Source organism: Oryctolagus cuniculus, chromosome 16 (assembly GCF_051225735.1).
Source record: "Oryctolagus cuniculus isolate XC-2025 breed Fujian yellow rabbit chromosome 16, ASM5122573v1, whole genome shotgun sequence".
NCBI classification, from domain to species: domain Eukaryota; kingdom Metazoa; phylum Chordata; class Mammalia; order Lagomorpha; family Leporidae; genus Oryctolagus; species Oryctolagus cuniculus.
In genome coordinates, this window is record NC_142882.1 from 78510052 (window position 1) to 78531400 (window position 21349).

The 21349-nt window shown below is 38.5% G+C and overlaps 1 long non-coding RNA gene across 1 annotated transcript; it reads left to right on the forward strand.

Moving 5' to 3' along the window:
- Positions 1-13968: 13968 nt before the first annotated feature.
- Positions 13969-15365, forward strand: LOC127492687 (uncharacterized). Its single transcript, XR_007922393.3, has 2 exons — positions 13969-14321; positions 14850-15365. It is a non-coding gene; the product is annotated as an uncharacterized LOC127492687 (long non-coding RNA).
- Positions 15366-21349: the final 5984 nt, after the last annotated feature.

Sequence of the window (21349 nt, forward strand, 5' to 3'; positions counted from 1 at the left end):
CTTTTCCTTTAGACATAAGTTCCAGGTGGTTTTATTAGATCTCTATGAGTCTGTCTAGTCTTTAGAGCCTGAATAGAGAGATACTTATTTCATACATATCCACTGCTATCCCAGGGAAATTGAAAGTCCCAAACAATGACTTAGAATTAGAATAATCTTTAGGGTTTTAAAGACCGTGGATCAATTTCCTTTTTGTTTTTGAAGCTGATCTGATTTTGATATTCTTATCCCTTAATGCACACAGGATAGAAATTATGTGTTGACACTAACTTCAGAGCCCAAACTCCTGAGCCCATGCATTAGTAATCTTATCTTACAAAGTATCTGATGCTAATAGATTCTTCTGCAATGACACAAATGGATATGATCCTAGGCTGGAGTTCTACCAAGAGGCCAGCTGCTCTCCTCCAACACTGCAATGGATGTTAATCTTTTGTTAATCTTCTCTCTTTCGCTTAGATGGTTCCTTTGATATTTGATTCTGAAGAGATCTGCCCTTCTGTACTTCCCATCCTTTCCTGGGAATTATTCATCAGAATCACAGCACTATAATTTACATGACAAATTGATATTCTACATTGTACTTTAATCTTTGAGAACAGTTCTTTAAGCCTGTAAAATAATTTTTTTTACAAAGAGGAGTTGCTCAACTCTAATTCTTAGTTTTAAGAATATATCAACAGCCCTTTTTGTTTCTTTTTATCAAAAGTAGATGAATGCTGATACATCATCAGTTTATTGCATTCTAAATATAAACATGTTTCAAATAAAGTCTATTCTAAGTGAATAAGCAAAACTGTGCCACTTTAGTGATATTCTTATCTGAAACAAACTGTGGTAAAATGTTATTTTTTAAATCCAGGTGTGGGGACAGGTGTTTGATGCAGTGGTTAAGTGGTTAAGTCCTTGCCTGTGATGCCCATGTTCTGTGTTGGAGTATTGAATCCAAGTCCTGGCTACTTCACTTCTGACAGATGATGGTGCACATAGCTGGGTCACTGCAACCCACGTAGGAGACCTTGGTTGACTTCTAGGCTCTTGGTTTAGGCCTGACCCAGCCCTGGATGTTTCAGGCTTTCGGGGAGAAACCAGCAGATGGAAGATCTTATTCTCTCTTACTCAAGCACACTTGCTGTTGTCCTTACTCTCGCTGTCTCTCCCCCTTCTCATTCTCTCCCCACCAACATTTCAAATAAAGTGGAAATAAATAAATCTAGACTTTATGTGTAAATATTAGTTACTTCTCACAACTAATAATCATGGCTAGTCCATCTCAAGATTAAGTGCTATACTCTAAGCAATTATCTTTACAATAAAAATGTTTCAGAATTATTGTCAGTTCTAAGAAGTGTTAAAACAACAAATGACCACTAGAGATCTAGTGTTTTCCCTTCTTTAAAATAGATAATTTAAATGGTTATGTCGACTTTCTTTTTTGTGCTTAAATTCAGATACACTCATGGAGAGAACAACATGGAGGTTAAATATGAATTAAAAATGGAAACATTATTGGAAGGAAACTGTTCTAGGGAAGTATTTATTTATACTTGATTTTGTTACATTCACGAAGATTACTAAATAGAAAGGATGTTGTGTATGAGTTCTAATTATTAAAGAAAAATTAAAAATAGAAGCATAAACAATTCAAAAGAAGGCAAGAAAGGAAGAAAAAAATATCAAACAATACATTAGCCAGGCCAAAGAGAAAGCACAAAATAAGTTTCTGGAATAAATTTATATAAGCAGTAAATACATGTTATTGTGCATGGATGAAATTTTAAAGACAAGGATTATTTTCCTGAAATAATTAATAAACCTCAGTTTTTTGCAACTCAAAAAAGACATATCTAAAACATAAGTAGGCCGGCGCCGCAGCTCAAAAGGCTAATCCTCCACCTTGCGGCGCCGGCTCACCAGGTTCTAGTCCCGGTCGGGGCACCCGATTCTGTCCCGGTTGCCCCTCTTCCAGGCCAGCTCTCTGATGTGGCCAGGGAGTGCAGTGGAGGATGGCCCAAGTGCTTGGGCCCTGTACCCCATGGGAGACCGGGAGAAGCACCTGGCTCCTGCCTTCGGATCAGCACGGTGCGCCGGCCGCAGCAGCCATTGGAGGGTGAACCAACGGCAAAAAGGAAGACCTTTCTCTCTGTCTCTCTCTCTCTCCCTGTCCACTCTGCCTGTAAAAAAAATAAAAACAAACAAACATAAATAAAAATTGACAATAAATAGATTAAAGTAAAAACGAGGACCAAACAAGCCAAAGTGCTTTTCTGTTAATATGAAATCAAAACACCATTCAATATTCAAATTTCTAAAATCAATTAGTCAAGAAAATGTATCTACTCATAATTTTTATGTTAAAATAGATTGTTTCTATGTATTTAATTATCTTAAGCAAAACTCAACATAATTATAAAGATAAATGAACAAACATACTATTGTAGTGGGAACTCTTCCTACCCTTTTCTCAGGAACTGATAGCTCAAGACAGAAAGAAATCACCAAGAATATGTTGATTATTTAAACACTCAGAATTGATATGAGTCTTATCCCATCGGTACACAGAAGACTATCCCCAGACAGCAGAGAATACTCATTCTTCTAATGTAGGGGTGGTGAACTTTTCTGCAGAAGGCCAGGTGGTAGATAGGTTAGTCTTCTCAGGACGTATGGTCTGTGACATATTTCTCAACTCTACCACTGTGGCATGAAAGTAACCATACATAATACATAGATAAAAGGATGTGGTTATATTCCAATAAAGTGTTATCTACAGAAATAGGTCTCTGCCCAGATTTAATCTCCAGGCCAGAGTTTGCTGTTCCTTGTCCTAAAGCCTCCATTAAACACAAATAAATTTACCACCTAACCATAAACAAGAATCAACTAATTTGAAAATACAAGTATCAGATAATTCATTCCTTGACAACAATGGAATTAGGTCTGTTACCTGCATAAAAGATTAACTATGAAGTCAGTTTTATTTGTAAATTTAGGAAAACATACATGGACTAGAAAGCATTTGTAATAAAATATTTTGAGCAAATAACAATGAAAATATTACCTTTCAAAACTAGTAGAAGGCAGCAACAAGTTACTTAGGAAAAAATGGTAGCACTTAATGCATATATTAGAAAGTGTGAAATGCTTAAAATTAATGAGAATTGCAATTTATTTTAAAAAGGATTAAACTGTCAAATAAGAGCCACATGAATGGGAAATCAAACTTTATTAATGATACCAAGAATACAAGTAATCAGATGGCATAGTCAAATAATGCAGAGCTTAGCTAAGGATTCCAGGCCCTTTAAAAACCGCCATTAGAGGTTTTCTGGTCCAGGCATCCATAATAAAGGAACCATTTAGGTCAAAGCTTCTCTGTTTTATATTCCTATGGTTATTGCTTACATGATATGCTCCCTGAAATCACGTCCTTTAAACCATGTACTTCAAGAGTTTCTAAATAACCAAGCATATTCTGCAAAACCTTTCCTACATTAAGCCTTTTCTTCCATAAAACCATTTAGTTCGTTTGCCATAAATGCTGTCATTAGTACGTTTATAGGGAGATTATTTGTCTTCTTTCATCTCAGGGTCATCTCCTCGCTGAGCCAGGAGACTAAATGCATTTCAGACCTGATGTTTGATCATTGATTTCCCACGAAATTGGGGCAGAACAATGGAATAAACCTGAAAATAAATGGAAGAATTAATGAAGTAGAAATGAAGATAAAATGGAGAAAACAGACAATGCCAAACAAAGCAGCAAACCCTGGTTCATTGAAGATATTAGTGAAATTGATAATCTCACAAGATTAACAACAACCACCAAAATGAAGATAAAACAATAAATATCAAAAGTACAGTTGTAGCTCAAGATTACAAGGATAATAAGAGCACAGCTACTATAATTTTATGGCAATAAATCATAAATCTCATTGAACAGATAGAATCTTAGAGGAAAACTTGCCACCAACCAAGTAATGGCAAGAACATGAGAAAAAGGATTGTTGGGAGCTATGAATATTATTAACTGTAAATTAAGATTTTTATAATAAGAATAACAGAATTGAATGCTTTTGTTATACACTCAGTCAAAATTTTATACCATAATAAACTCATATTTTTAATTCCATTTTCCATCAACTTTTTGAAGCACCCTTGTGGAAATGAAACAACGGACAGAGTAGAAGGCACAGGCAAGGAAAGATGAAGAACAGAATCAATGTGATGGCTGGGAGTCAAGGGATAGCATTTTAACCTGATGAATCAAGTAGTTGGATTGTTAACATATTTGCAAATACAAATACAAACCCTAAAATTATACTATTGACTAAAATTATTACATAAACTAACAATGATGCATAGAAGACATGAGTTAATTTTATTGTTGCTCAATAGGTCTAGAGAAAGAGGGAACTGAGGAAATGTTATACAAATAAAATTCTAACATAGCCAGTAGAAAAGAAATACAAGCAGGCTTCAGAAAGATGAAGGAAAAATGAAATTGAAAAATATTAGAAAATTTCCATGAACTTTTAAAAGCCTCCTCATCCAAAATTTCTGAAATACCAGAAAACCAAAGTAAAAGGTAAAGATAATAGAACACCGAGGAATATGTGTATTTATGAAAAGGGAAGAGACTTCCAGTTTCTACTCTGATTTACAAAGAATTTGGGAGTTGTCACTTCTGTCTTCACAAAGAAGAGAAAAGCTGAACCAGCTGAAGGTTATCAATACTTCCAGAGAGATTGAGAACTGAGGTTTTAAGGGAACCTGTTACTCTTAGACCCGAAGTGAATACAGAGAATCAGCGTTACCAGGAGCAGAAGCCAAGGAGCAGAAGAAGCCCACAGTGGAAGCCAGACATAGCAGGTGCATTTCAGTAAGTGACTCTAGGGGTCTAGCCCTACAAAGTTAAACGCGGTTGACTCCATTATCACCGTTCAGGTTCTTCTGTATTTACATGATGAGTTGAAAACTATGTCCATGAAAATAACCTCTGCAAAAATCTTTATAGCAGCTTTATATTTGTTCAAAATTGAGAGTAATCCAAATGTCCTTCAAAAGGCAAATGGGTAAACTGTGATGTATCCCAAGAACTGGACGTTGCTAAGCAGCAAACACAAAGGAGCTGTCAAGCCACAAGAAGACCTGGAAGAACCTTGCATGCATGTTACTAGGTGAAAAGGCTGATCTGAGAAAGCTACCTGCTGTAACGTTCTGACTCTATGATATTCTGGAAAGATGAAAGCATAGTGACAATGCAAAGATGAGTCGGTGCCAGGGTTTTGGGAGAAAGAAAAGGAAGGATAAGCAGGTTGAGCACAGTGGATTTTTAGGGCAACAAAACTATTCTATATGCTACTGTAGTGGAGGACATATGACACTGTGTATTTACAAAAATCCATAGAACTGTGAAGCAAACAGTAAACTTTGATGAAAACTATGGACATTTATTAATAATAATATTTGCAACTAATACGCCACATTAATACAAGATGTTAATAATAGGGGAAAGGGTATTTGGAGTATTTAGGAACTCCCTGTACTCTCTGCTCTATTTTCTATAATCCTAAAAATACTCTTAAAGAATATACTAATTTAAAATTTGAAAAGACTAAATATATAAATTATAGCAGTGAAGATAACTTGAATTTTTGCATTTTTAAACTATTTTTTTTAATTTGAGGTAAACAAATTTCCTGCATTTCATGTATACAGATTTAGGAACATAGTGATACTTCCACCTTGCCCTCCCTCCCACCCACTCTCTCACCCTTCCTCCTCCTTCCTCTCTTTTTCCCTCCCTTAATTTTTGCAATGATCTACTTGCAGTTTAGTTTATACTCATGAGATCACCCCTAGTCTAAATAGCGTTCACCAAGTAGTAAGAAGGAAGAAACACTTTCTCAATAGTAGACAAGGGCTGTAAACAATCATTATTGACTCTTGGGGCAAGAGTTATGGTTCCAAGGGGTTACTAAGGAAACCTTTTGATCTGGAAACTCCTCCTCTCAGGGTCCTGGTCGCTGTAAACTCTAGTCCTCACCTTGGTGTCTTGCTTACTAGCCTACAGTTCCAGCGCAGGATCAGTGAGGTCCATAGGGCTGAGCTTTTTTAGGCATCACAAGGTCAAGGTATGAGAAGGTCTTTGAGTCCTTCGAGTTTTAGGGGAGGTTGGGGAAAATGGGTTCTTTGAATGAAATACCAGAAGATACTGCGCTTAGGCCTTTTTCTCTACTAAATCTGGCCTCCTTTGAACAGAGCTGTACTGTACTGAACTTTTCTATCTTCCTAGATTTGTAAATACACACACACAAAAAAGGCAGAAAAAATTTTTACCTTATATCAGAAGTATCCAAAAAGTTCTTGGAAAATGCGTATTATGAAGAAATTACGAATGGACTTAAATTTTTTTGCACCAAAATAAACATCTTTTATTCCATTTCCACAAACTTTCTGGACTGTTTTTATAGTACCCTTTCTGAAAAACATTGCATAGCTTGTTCTTGTGTGAGGACAGAGCGGGATGGAGGTACAATTCCCCCCCAACCACCACACGTAATTAGGTCATTTTTGCAAGTTAGTGTCTCAGAGGAGAAATCTGCATCCACCAAGCTTTGTTCTTTAGCAGAACAGTGATCCCAAGCCTCCCACCCCTCTTCTCTCCCAGAGCTATGCCTCCAATCCTGTGGTGGTGTTTGGCTTCTTGCTTATCTACCCACCACTCTCTCCTTTTCTTTTGCAATCTGGGAAAAGCTCTATATAGCTTATCTCTGTTCATTTTATTTGATCAGTTTGTTTTCTTCCTCCATTTTTCACTGAAGTTCTAAAACTTCATTTTTGGTTTTCTTACAATCTTTAACTTTCCTTTTCTTTCCTTCCTCTCTCTTCCAGTTAGGTTCTCTTAAAACAGCCTGTTCAGTTGTTTGGATTTTTTTCTTTTTCACAAAGGCTGTATAATGGTGTGCTCTTTTCTAAAGTGTTTTTCCTATAGTAAGTCATTTTTGGCTATTTTCTCTCACTTTGAGTTTTTAAAAATAAGTTCCTGAGACATGAAATTACAGTGTGAGTCCTTAGATTCCACACTGACTTTGCATTTTATGCCTTTAGTCATCAGAAGAAATCAATTCAGCCCATTCAGACAGTGTGTGCAGCCTTTCCTTGCTGCACTGTCAGGGCCGGGCTCCTGACATCAACACTGCAGCCAGATAGGAAACTCCGTACCTAGAGCAATTATCGGGGTTTAGCAGACAATGAACTAACAACACAGATGTGTTCCCATGTTAACGTGCTTCCTGGGACAGGCCTTTGGAGCACTAGGAGATGCCTGCATCCCACATTGCCGTGCCTGGGTTCGAGTCCTGCTCAGCTGTCCATCCAGCTTTCTGCTCATGCGCACTCTCAGAAGCAGCGGATGATGGCTCAAGTACCTGCTGTGTGCCACCCATGTGGGAGACCCGGACTGAGTTCTAAGCTCCTGGCAGTTGCTCTGTATTTTGTCATTTTTAAAAATATTTTTGAATATTTTTAAAAGTGTGAATTACTATAGGCATTTCTAAAATAAATCATTTAACCACTGGAAACAGAAGCTTAGATTAAATAATCCGCTAAGGTAAATTCTGTAGCAATAGATTTTATTCTTCATAGTCCAACCATCTTTTCTGAGAATTTTATCTATTTCAGATGTATTCACTGAAAGCCTTTTTATTATTTCTGTTTTTCCCTGTAAATTTGTATGATAAACCGTGCCTTGCAAATTATTCTCAACCCATAACCATTCTTTGAATGAATAAATAAGGGTTTCCAGGAAACAATACCATTTTAAGGCTTTGTCCTATGGTTGTATTTTAGTCTCATCCATTTCAAATTGGAGTCATGAGTTTGTCACAAAAAATACTGAAATTGCATTTTTATTTGGCAATTAATTATTTGATTACATAAATGGTCAAATATTCCTTCCGTGGGAATACAAGGCGGCAGTTCATTTGTGTGAGTGAGTTGCTTCTTGCTTTTTCACCACAGTTATTAATTTTGAGCAAGAAATAACGTGTGGCTTCCTCTCACTGCTTGCCATGCTTCCATTCTTGTGTAGGGAGGAAGCAACACGTGGACCACAAGGCTTGCACATCACTTATTCCCTGTGAATCTTGCAAATCAAATGCCACAAACATTCCTTCTTCCTGGAGAAGTCAGGAACAGGAAATGCTAAGTCCCCACCCTTCAATCACACAGAGCAAGAGAGAAACAAATCAGTTTAAATTCTCGGAGCTTGGGGACTATTACTTTAAGAATGAAGGTGGAAGAAGGGAAGAGAGTTAAGAAATTCCAGTTATCATGTAAGAGTGATTACTTTTTGCCTTTTCTTATTAAAGTTTTTCCTACACTGTGAATAGTGCATGATTACAAATAGATACTTTGATTTTCTATAGAAATTGCAAAGTTCCATTTACTAGTGGAAAAATCAACTTTGTTCCTTCAGAAAAATTTCACATTACTCCCAAGGTTAAAAGAAAAAGAGTTCCTTTCCTTTCTTGGCGATGCCACCTATAATTAGAAAGGGCTTTGGATTGCTCAATGCTGACGCTCAGACTCCCTAATGCATAAATCACATTTTGTAGATAAGAGAGTTGTGCATTATTTCATGGTTGGTAACATAATTGCCTTGAATCAGTTTGCTCAGTTTACAAGGCCAAGGGTTCAGATGTTATGGAGCAGTCAACTTTTCTCAGCTGCAAAACAAACCTGCTGTTTGAGATGGCTCAAGGGGAGTGGCTGATAGATGCACTGTTCCAGATAGAGGGGCGGAGAGAGGGCGTGGCATAGGCACTGGAGGCAGTGAGGGGCTCTGATTGAAGAAGCTAAGGTTAATCTTATGTGTATAAATTCATTGAAAATAGATCTTAGTACAAAACAAGAATGGAAGTAAGAGAGGGAGGAGGAAGAGGGGTGGGAGGGAGGATATGGTGAGAAGACTCACTGTGTTCCTACATTTGTATTTATGAAATGTATGAAGTTTGTATACCTTAAATGAAAGGTTTCCAGGTTAAAAAATAATAATAATAAAAATAAATAAGAAGACCTGGAACAAGAAACAACAGTGGTAGATTTGAGCACTTGCATGGGGATGAGTACATGTTCTGCTAAACGTGAAAATTTGGAACAAATGTGCCAGAGCCTCTTTGAGGTGTGCATTCTGCCTTAGAACCAGGGAGAAGGAAACCTGAAGACCCTTGAATGTGAATAAGCGTGAATTATTGTTTATCAGTAAATTTCTGGTGAAGGGACTGATTTGTGTTCTCATGGGGCTGGTGCTCTGGCATACAAGGCTAAGTCTCTACCTGAGGGGCCAGCATCCCATATTGTGCACTGGCTCAAGTCCCAACTGCTCCACTTCTGATCCAGCTCTCTGCTATGGTCTGGGAAAGCAGCAGAAGATGGCCCAAGTACTTGGGCCCCTGCACTGCGTGAGAGACCTGGAAGAAGCTCCTGGCTCCTGGCATTGGATTGGCCCAGTTCTGGCCATTTCGTCCATTTAGGGAGTGAACCAGCAGATGGAAGACCTCTCTCTCTCTCTGTCTCTCCCTCTCTCTGTCTATAACTCTGCCTCTCAAATAAATAAATAAATATTTAAAAAAATAAAGAGGTTGGAGGACTCCTTTAGCACTTGACTGACTACGTGGGTGAGAGCCCACCATAGACAGGACAGACGTGAGCTAATCCTTGTTGAGCAGAGCCCAGGAAGCATATTCCTCCCTGGAGGGTTCCTCCTGCCTGTGTGCCTGTGTGTCCCACTGATGGTTGGCTACAGCAGCGTGTGGCAGGAGGCTGGCTCCCAATGGCAGCAGAGTTTTAGGCAGATACATAGACTAGGGCTTTTAAGTTATGTGGCAGAATAAATGGAACAGTGCCTGGGGAGGAAGTGGGGCAGGGAGATGGTGAGTGTGAGAAAAGCACCTCCATCAGGAAGGGCCTCTTGCAGACTTCAGACTAGAATAGCAGGTGGCTGTATCTCCTTCCCATCACACTGACTGTGGAACACCATCCCAGACTCAGATGTGAGCCTGCTGGGCATCACTGCTGGCTGGCAGGAACAGACCACAAACGGCAAAGAGATGAGCTGCTCAGAGGAGCTCGGTCCCAGGGGTAGTGTGTGATTCTGCCACTCACTGCAGATTGACCGCAGGCGAAAGGTTTGTTCACACTAAATGGCTGGAGAAGATAGAAACAAAAACTGAGAGGAGACCTCCTCAACTCCCTCACTTTCTTTTTTGGGAAATACCCCTGGAGATACGTGGTAGGAAAATGGGCCCTCGAGATTGATTTGCCATGAATTTGTGTTATTGTAGAACCTGCCTCCACCCTTCCTCAAAAGGCTGACATTGTTCCATGTTTCATAAGAAACACGAAGAATGAAGAATGAGTTTATACAGGTACTTACCAGATTTTTAAAATTTTTGTTTATTTTCATTTTATCTGAAAGGTGTAGACAGATAGAGAGAGATCTTCCCACTACTTTACTCCCCAAATGCAAGCAACAGCCAAGGCTGGGCCAGACCAAAGCCAGGAGACTGGAACTCAATCTCACGTGGCTTGCAGGGAGGGATACAACTATTTGAGCCATGAGCTGCTGCCTCCCAGGGTGTGCATTAGCAGGAAGCTCGAATCAGGAGTGGAGCCAGGACTCAAACCCAGGCACTCCAATGTGGGATGCAGCCATCTAAAGTGGCATCTTAACGTTTGCCCCAAACATACCACCATGGGGATTTTTTCTATTTATATTTTGTGCAACAGTTTTTCAAACTCTTCACAGCTACAAAATCAGCATCTCCATAAGAAGCATGTTTTGAATCAATTGCACGGGTTATATCCCATCAATTTCACTTCTGTCCAAACTGAGAGGTGGCACTCTTGGAATCCATGGGTGATGGCGGTCACTGGATATTTTATCCTTAGCTACAAGTACTCATTTGCATAGCATCATGATAAGTTCTTTTCATTCATTCTATAGATGTATATTTATTATCTTCACAATAGGAAACTTATCTAGAATTCTTTCATTTTTAACGTTTCTTTTGAGTAAAATTTACATACAATAAATTGCACAACTCTACAGCAAATAATGAATTTTGGTGAATCCAGTCAACCATACAATTCCTGTCTCTTTCTCTAACTCTGCCTTTCAAGTTAATCAAATAAATCTTTAAAAAATGAGATTTAAGTATTTATTTATTTATTTGAAAAGGGGGAGGAGAGAGAGAAAGAGAGAAATCTTCCATTTGCTGGTTCACTTTACATATGTTTGCAATGGCCAGGGATGGGCTGTGAAGCCAGGAGCCAGGAGCTGCCTTCAGGCCTCCCATATGGGTGGCAGGCTGGGGCCTAACTACTTAGGACATCATCTGCTCTTTTCCCAAGTACATTATCAGGGAGCTAGAACAGAAGCTGAGCAAGTGGGACTTAAACCAGCACTCTCATAAGGACATTGCAAGCGGTGGTTCAACCTTCTGGGCCACAATACCAGCTTCTGTTTTTTTTTTATATTTTGTCCAGAGTTTAAAATTATTATCTGAAGGACAGTTATCCTAATGCAAGTGACTCCTCTGTCATTACCGTAAGCCTCCTCCATTACTCCCCAAGCCCATGCCAAGACTTTTGAGACTGAGCAGCTCATGCTAAACTGGTTATCAAATGACCGCACTTGACTTCAGTTGGTGCCTGTGAGTCTCTGAAGGCGAAGGGGAGGAGAGACAGACTGTTTGATAGTTCCCTCTCATAAATGACAACCATCCCAGTCCTCACGTGAGACCGAGATTAACCTGGTCAACAATCTTCTGGGTGCTGGAATTTCTCATCTGAGTCTCTGTTTTCCACACGCAGGAACAACGCAATGATTTTTAAGAAGATATCATTAGAAGCAGGGAAAGCCATTTACAATCATGTACATTTTCCAGAGGACTGAGTGAAGAGTGAGAGCCAGGGCAAAACGCTGAACAATATGGAAAAGGGGGGAGAAATGAGTCATATTACAAATCGGAACTGGAGTAGTCTACATAAATTCCCGATCTTCTGATGTTTTAAGTTTTCATTTGCAGTTCATTGAACTAGATTCACAGCTATGCAATTCCAGCCACGGCTGACTTAACTTGCAGAATTGTTAAAGGAAGCAAAAAAGGACAGACCAAATTCAGATTCTACAAAGTTATTTCCAATGAGCAAATTCTCATTGTTGATTATAGGGTGGAATATAAATGAGTGATGTGCTCTTTGATCGGCAAATCTTTGGTTATCTTTGATGTATAAGCAGAGTCATTTTTGTGGAAGGACAGATATTTATTAGTTACTTACACTGACAATGGTTGGAAAATATTAATATATCTTTATATTTGTTATCTCCCTGTCCTGCTTGCTAATGGAAAGAGGACAAAAATGAATAGTTGAAGAAATGTATATCTTGGGCAATGTAATTTATGATCTTTTCACAGTGCTTTGGCTTATCTTTCCTTAATGAATGTCTCCACATTATTTTGTTTTTTGTGTGTGTGTGAATTCAGGAAAAGACACTGGTTGAATCTTGAGTCAGTGCATCTTATTCCATGAAATATATCATTGGATTTTAAGGAATTTACATTGTTTTAATCCCCTGTTCCTTAGAAGCATGTACTTGAGGTCATAGCCCGTAAAGATTCTCTTTCCTATGCTTAATCCTGCTTTTCAATTTGGAAAAGGAATTTTATTGGCTGTATTGAGAACACAGATGCCAAATAGCCAAATCATATTATGTAGAGAGTTGTGATTTAATTGATTCTCTTATTGGCTTGAATTTTGAGTCTGTCAGGCTGCTGATTGACATTTGTCAGCATGAATTTTAAGTAGCACAAAAAACTATTTTTCAAAACTTTCCCATAAAAATACCTTTTCCATTATTTTCTCCTTCCATGGGCTCACATTTTAAGATTTAGTTTAGTACAATAAACTACATTTTCTAGGAAACCGTTTGTGATGCCTTATTCCAGATAAATATAAAATTTTGGGGGGTCTTTTAGATTGTAGAAAGCAATTTATGAGCCCACATTTATTTATTCTGGTTAATTCAAATGGTGCAGGTGTCTCAATAGGTACGTAGTTAGTAAAACAGCTAGAAATTAATGGCTTTCTTGATAACAACATCCGTCTTATTAGAAATGTATTCAAGACTAACTTTAAAACTAAGTCACTAAAAAGGAAGTACTACCTGTGCTAGTCATTTCTGCCGACATCCAGAAAAGGAAATTGACATATTTACAAAATACTGTGGGGTGATATCTTACTGAGTATTTTATATCTTTATTTTTCAAATGTGTTTATCTGAGAGGCAGAAAGAGGGAAAGACCAGAGACAGACAGATCTCTCATCCTTTGGCTCATTTCCCTGGATGCCCACATGGCTGAGGCTGGGCTGGGGCTAAAGCTAGGGGCTGGAAGCTAGAGGTACAGCTGTGCAGTTGCAGCAATGGCTGACTTAACTTTGACTTAACTTGCAGAATCGTACAAGGAAGCAAAAAAAAAAAAAAAACCAGACCAAGTGTCAGAACTGGGCAGGAATCCAGTGACTTTAGCAATCTCTTTTCCCTCCCCAGGGTCTGCATTGGTGGGAAGCTGGGGTCAGGAGGCAGAGCCTGGACTCAAACCCAGGCACTCCAAGGTGGATGCAGGAATCCTAACCACTAGGCTAAACCACTGCTCTCTATTTTTTTTTTATTTGATAAAGAGGTAAAGAAAAAGAAAATCTCACAGAATACTGAATGTTTAAGTGGGTTTACATATTCTCCACACTGTTGCTTCCCCAAACTTTTACTTCTGTCATGTCACTTGTTTCAGCTTTCCCTCTCCCTGCTTAGAGATGATGCCAACTTCTTGCAGGGGAATTCCTACCTTTGTCTTCTGTAACCCCTGCCCCAGCCCCACCACAACGGGAAATGTAGTTAGTGATTCCACCCTCAGCACTCCCTGTAAACTGCTGCTGATCTCTGAAAGGCAGAGAGAGAGAGAGAGAGAGAGAGAGAGAGAGAGAGAGGTTTTCCATCTGCTGGTCAACTCCCCAGATGGCCACAATGACTGGAGCTGTACATAACTGAAGCCAGGAGCCAGGAGCTTCTTCCAGGTCTCCCACATGGGGGCAGGGGCCCAAGGACTCGGGCCATCTTCTACTGCTTTCTCAGGCCACAACAGAGAGCTGGATCAGAAGTGGAGCAGCCGCGACTCAAACCAACACTCATATGGGATGCCAGCACTGCAGGCAGCGGCTTTACCCACCACGCCACAGCACCGGCCCCATGATAGGTAATTTTTAAGCTGCTCTTAACTTGCCTTTCCCTCAGCATCAGGGCATGACCTGCTTCTTTCTGAAATGTTCTCTTTCTGGGATTTGGGAACAAGGCTCCATCTCAGTCCCCTCTTAACTCTGACTTCTCTTTTTTCTGCCTGCTTAGCTGGATCCTCTTCGCAGACACGCTCTTCCCCAGGGTTCTGTAACTGTCACTCTTTCCTTCTTACTTAGTCCTTTTTCACTGAATAAGTCAATTTATTTCCATCTTCCTGGGCATTTTCTCATCCTAGGCTTTCTTGTAATTTTGTCTGTCAAACTCCTATAGATGTTTTGAGAACCAGCTGGCTGTCAATTCCTCTTAGTAATGCTTCAAAGCCAGCTCAGGTGAATTTTCTATCCAGGACATCAATCTCCATTCCCTCAGATGACTGGTTTTTATGTACTTCCATTATTGTTTTTCTACTGTTAACATGCCCCCTTTTCTACTGACTGTGAACTCCTGGAGGCAACTTTTGCACCCTGTTTTTTCTTTTTATTTCTAGTGCTTACTATACTACAGTGGTGTGTGGTACTTGCTCAGCAAGGTGTGTGCAGAGTGCCTGCAAGAATGTGAGAATAGACAAGCAAATACAAGCAGTAAAACTATTTAAGATCTTCATTCCATCCATCTGCTCCAGTCTCCACAGAATGTGCTCATAGCTGCAGAAGCAGTAGGTGTTGGGAAGTTGCAACCTCACATGCATGGAAGCAAACTTGGCCTTTGTCATGTATGCCTCACAGTATGTAAGTTCATGCAAACTTGGCAAAGAAAGCCCTCCATTTGCTTAAAGTTGTTTCTATCAATTTTAAACCTCACATTTTCTGATAACCTTTAAAGAGCTTCCACTGACAAACTAATCATGTTCCCATTATATATGCTATCTTGTTTGTATGACATTATATACTTTCATTTGTCTTTATTCATTATGCTGAAAATTTAATTGGACTAGTAATAAAGCAATATCAAAGAAATGACTTTCTTTTCAGAAATAAAATATGGTATTTTTTTTACTTGTCAATGCAATTTGGCTTTCAATATTCAAAAAAAAGGTGCATTTATAGTTAATGGTTAGAGACTTTGAGAAAACAGTTATGATAGCTAATTACTTTGGTTGATAACACATATCAGATAATTTCTTAATGAGTCCATAGGAAGTCTCTGGTGAAATTGAGAATTCTTATAATAAGATACAATGAAATATAGCTGTGTACAGCTGATCTCTTAATTTAAATCATCCTAAAAATAACAAAGCTGACAAAAATTATTAATCCTTGAAATTCACCATCTTGTATAGTATAAGATTAACTTTCCACCCATTATTTAACTTTTGGGAAATCACTAATTTGAGGTAATGGGGTTTTTATATCTTGATTTTGGAATATCTTTGACAAAAAGCAATCTTACTCTAACATTCTACAATTGCATATAATCTTTTTTGTTGTTGTTATTTATATTCACTTGGCTAAGCAAGAAAAAATAAAATGACTTTCTTGTTACATAATTATCTGCAGAGTAAATTACAAACTCTCCAAGCTCATAGAAAGCAAGAAGGATTAGATTGCAACATGCTGACAAATAATTTGCCATGACTGTTGCTTATTTTCAGGCACATCTTGATACATAATTAGTTCCTTTTCCTTAAAACAGGTCAAGTTTTTTACTTTATTTCTGAGGTCAATTTATACAATATATCAGGGTAGTAACAGCATTATTTATTTTATTGGATGAGAAGGACTTTATTGGGCAGAGAAAAATCCTTCATTTCTGTCTTCACATCTGCGTTGAAGTCAGTAAAGAAATAAAAGTCCAATTGCTATCTCTGACAGTACTGGGCAAGCAAAGGATAGAAGCCACAGAAAAAGAAAGAACAAAATTGAAATAACTACTGTGGTTGCCTTAATAGAAAAGTGAAGGAAAGTTCCAGAAAAATCCCAAGGAAATAAATTGCTTTTCTTTGAATATATTCACAGCACAGATAACAAATCATCATAGGCATTTCTTTCTGGATTTCTATAATAGCTATCCTGGCAAATCTGGTAAGTTCACAAATGACCATGAGACACAGTCATGGAATTGTGTCCTAATAGCATATTCTAAAAAGAGTCTATGCTTAACTCAGTGTCTAGAATTGACTGCATGATGTTGATTAAAATCCTAAACTAAGTTTATTATAAATGGCTCAACAAAGTCAAAGTCAATACAGAAGTTGGAAAAGCTTCTGGACTTCTAGAAGTCTTCCTGCCATGCACCTTCTGCCTTTGCTTTTATTTATTTATTTTTAATTTTTATTGCTTATTTATTTGGAAGGTAAAGTGATATAAATAACATCTATAGGTTCAGTTCCCAAATGCCCACAACAGTGGGACTAAGCCAGAAATGGAGCCAGATTCTGAGAACCCAATGCAGATCTCCCCTGTAGATGATGGAAGGAACCCCAAAATACTTAAGCCAACATGGATGCTTCCAGGGCCTACATTAGCAAGAAAGTGGAGTCAAGACCTAGAGCTGAGAATTGAACTCAGATACTCCAATGTAGAACATGGGCCTCATAACTACTTTTTTTGCCTCTAAATGTCTAGGTTACCTGGAACTTTGTGAACCTAAATATAAGACAGTGGATCACTGTTTAGCATTTATAGTCTCCCTAACTCAAGAATGTGAAGTATTTTAAAGACCAAATCAGATACAAAATTGGGGATTAACTCAAGAGATGAAAAAAGTATAAAAGCTTAATGTTCATTTATTCTTGATGATCAGTGACCCAAAACTGAGAAAAAGCAATGCAAAATGTAGTAAGAAAATTACCATGGGATTCTAAGGAATTTTTTTAAATTACAGGAGTCAACTCAGATTGGCATCTCAAATTCTGAAAAAGCAATTACCCAAAAAAAAAAAAAAAAACCAAAGACCTCATCATATACATAAAAACCAAAATTATATACATAAATAACATAATTATAATCACAGTGGAAATGACATACCAGAGATAAGAGGTATAAATTCTTACATAGTATCAGAAGGGAGTGGCTATAAACCCCAAAAGAGATCATTGTCCTTTGCAGGAGGCTGATAAAGTTGCTTGTAGTTCATCACATCCAACCCCCTGCAAAGCCATATACACACACATACACACACGTATATAGACACACACATATATATGTATTATTTTTGATGACAGACTAGATCACCCACCCACCCCCCACATACAAACCCTGGTTATGTCCAAATCAAGCCTCCAAGGAGTGATTAACATGTTACCACTGAAAGAGTTTAATGTTTTCCTATACAAAAGGCATTCTAAATATGAAGCACTATCAACTGATAGTATGCATAAAAGTTTCATTGTTACATGTACAGGCATGATATAAGCCTTATCAGATATATCCTCCAATAAATGAGGTCACTCTTAGGAATATAATCTTATGTTTCTGGTAATAATTTTGATCTCGTTTATGTAGCAGAAAATCATCTTTTCAAAAGCCCCAGGATTTCAAAAAGTTCATGGAAAACTGGAATTAAAAGATAAATTTATTTTAATGAAAAAAGTTTAAAATCCATGCATAGATTTTTTTCATAATATGTGTTATTCCATCAAAATTTTTTAAAGATTTATTTATTTGAAAGAGTTACACAGAGAGAGGAGAGGTAGAGAGAGAGAGAGGTCTTCCATCCCATGGTTCACTCCACAGTTGGCCGCAACAGCCGGAGCTGCACCGATCCGAAGCCAGGAGCCAGGAGCTTCTTTGGGCTCTCCCACGTGGGTGCAGGGGCCCAAGGACTTGAGTCATCTTCTACTGCTATCCCAGGCCAAAGTGGAGAGCTGGATCAGAAGTGGAGCAGCCGGGACTAGAACCAGCGCCCATATGGGATGCCAGCACTTCAGGCCAGGGTGTTAATCCACTGTGCCACTGTGCCTCTATAAAATTTTTAAAGAACAGTAATATGCACGGGTTTCCAAGTGTTTTGCACAGAAATAAACATCTTTTAATTCTAGTTTTGATGTAGTCTTTGTCATGTTTCTGAGTATGAATGCTAAGCTATTTGTAAATGTCCATGTTAAGTAAATAACATTGTGAGAGTATTAGGTCCCTTAACCAACAGGCTGAGAAAAAATCATGCAAATTAATTATTCTCTAGAGACAAAATTACTCAAAGATGCATAGATGATCTACTTGGGTATTTGGTTTTTTAAATCTACTTTTTAATTTACCTTTGAGAGGATAACATTTACATCAGACTTAAGGTCAATTAACTTGCAAATATGATAAATCAGTTTCCTTGCAAACATACCAAACATACACTTACAATATTTCAAATAGATTTCTTAGGAGAGACTTGATTTCTATTTGTTTTCAAACTGTTAAATCACTTTGAAATACTCATATGAGATAATATAAATTGATGTTGATAAATAATAAGAAATACATTGTGATTGTTACTTTACACACAAATCCCTGATAATGTCATACAGAATGGACTTTTGCTTTGGGTGATTTCTCATGCTAACAATTAGGACCAGTGAGTATCTGAGGAGCACTGAGAGGCTGACAGCCAGGAAGGCACAAACTCCTGACACCACACCACCTGTCTACATGCATGGGTAATACAACTTGTTCATCACCAGTCACTCAAATCAATATTTTCTAGTCATTATATAAAACAGACATTTGCCCAAAACTTCTTTAATTTTGGCAGAAATGCTTTTAAATCCTAAGGGATGGCTTGGAGGAAAAGTTATCCTACCATGACTGACTACTATAGGTGGACTAAACCTCAACTATTACAGTAGAAAGGCCCATCACAGTTTTTAGTAAATCCTTTTAGTACCTTTGGACAGTTCCATATTTAAAAATCATTTTCCTACCTGAAAGCTTCAGAGCCTACCATTCTAATAATTGGAGTCGCCACTACAGGTTAGAAGGAACCCACAGCTTGGGAAAATGAAGGCACTCATATTTCATAAAGAATTAATATGTCACCTGGTACATCCCATTCATAGCTGTAAAAGGAGATGGAGAACAGGAGATTTGGAGGGTGGAGATAGAACAGAGCAGAAGCCAGAGTAACAGACAGACAGAGTGAAGATTCAGGGTCAGAAGGGATCCTCATAAAGGAATCCGAATACCACAGTGATGATGATGAGCGTGGGTATGTTCCCATGGTCCTCACGGGGGAGGAGGGATGTAAGAATGTGGGAGACACAGAAGATAAACTTCTTCGAAACTGAGTTTGGAGCTGCTCTCTGCCTTGCAGTCACAAGAGGAATGAAAAGTTTGACAGGAAAATAACACCTGTTAGAATCTGTCATTAATAGAGCTAAGCGTGGGTTTCTGTACAAGAGTCCCTCCGAGCACAAAATCACAAGACTGGCAGATGCTGTTTCCTAATAAAGTCTGACAGGCAGCATTTCACAGTGTATCTGTCTGTGGATGGCCGAATTTCCTTCTGCAAGGGACAGGAACCATGCCTGAGTGAAGAAAAGGAAATGGAAGGTGTCCGTTAAAATAGATAAGATTCTGTCACTGGGTTTTCACTTCCTATTGACAGCTATCAACCGCCTGTTGCTCTGGGTGATTACTTGGATGAGGGTGTCAGGACACCAGACTTTCCTTCAACCTTGGGCACAGCATCATGGTATTTTCTTGGTTGGTCTGTGTTCCTTTTCTAATGGGCTTTTAAATTTTAACATTATTATTCTGCTCCTTTGTCTAATCTCTCTCCTTCCTGCAAGCACTTGTGCACTGAAACAGCTTTTCTAAATGACTTGTGCACTGATGTGGTTTGATGATATGAATCAGGAGCTGCTCAGCCCAGAGGATAATTTCCCATTGGCAAACTGCTGAGTCCTTGGCAAAGCCCCAACACCTCCTAGGTGACGAGCTTTGGGTTGATGACAGTGGCTGAATAGGACATTCAGGTGATGAGCATGGGTGTGTTCCCATGGTCCTCACAATCCTTGCTTCTGTGTAGGACATGGTAATTTTCCCTACAATGAATATTACCACAGCAAACATGCTGTTGCTATAATGCGTACATCACAGGATTGTGCAGTTGTAGAAGCCACAACATGCGATCTCACCCAGTTTCTCAGTTATCACAGCTGAAGCCTCTTTCTCCCCTGTGAAACCCTATGTGGCTTTCCTGTGTCCCCTTATTACCTCTCTGACAGTGCCTCAGTTGGTTAGAGGAAAGCGAGAGTTCTTTTGTATTTCCTCTTTCAATGGACTTTCTATGACATCTGGAAGCTTTTTCTGAAGGATTTCCTGTATTTTGCATTTTATCTAGGAGGTGTCTTTAGCATGACTGCACACTGAACCTCACGTTGAACACACGAGTGAAGCCCTTCCAATAAGTTTCTCTTGATCATGTTCCAATAGGAAGAGTGAACCTGAAGAGCAAGTCATCAGCCACTCCTATAACCCTCCTTTCCCACGCCTAGGAAAGTCCATAGGTCTCAGAGGTTCTTGTTTTACTTAATGGGATACTTTCAAAGAAAGCCCGGACTTGACATATTAAAAAAAAAAAAAAAAACTTTCTAACACAGGACATTTTTATTGTTACCAAAGAGTAGAAAATGATGTCGAGACAAAATTGTGTTCTTTCTGAGATAATGCAGTTTCTAAAAACATTAAATTTACAAATCAGATGAAAGTAGCATCCACGTAGCTAGATCCCTACATATTTATCCAGCTGGTCTGATCATTGTGTATATGAAATTGGCTTTTGTTGTTGTTGCTACGGGTGTAGGCTTGGGCATGAGTGTCATGTATATTTTGCTAAGCAATAGTTAGATTCTCTACCATTTCAGCCAAAATTAGGAATTTACATCAGAGGACACAGAAATATATATTTTCTTGCAAAGGGCCATGTGAAGCTAATGAGATTAAAAGAATTTGAGTAGTTCACCTAATCTTCAAGTGAAATAGTGAGACAGAGATTGATGTTCATGTTTCTTTCTCGCCTCTCTTTTTCCCATAAATTAAGTGTCTTGCTTTTGTTTTT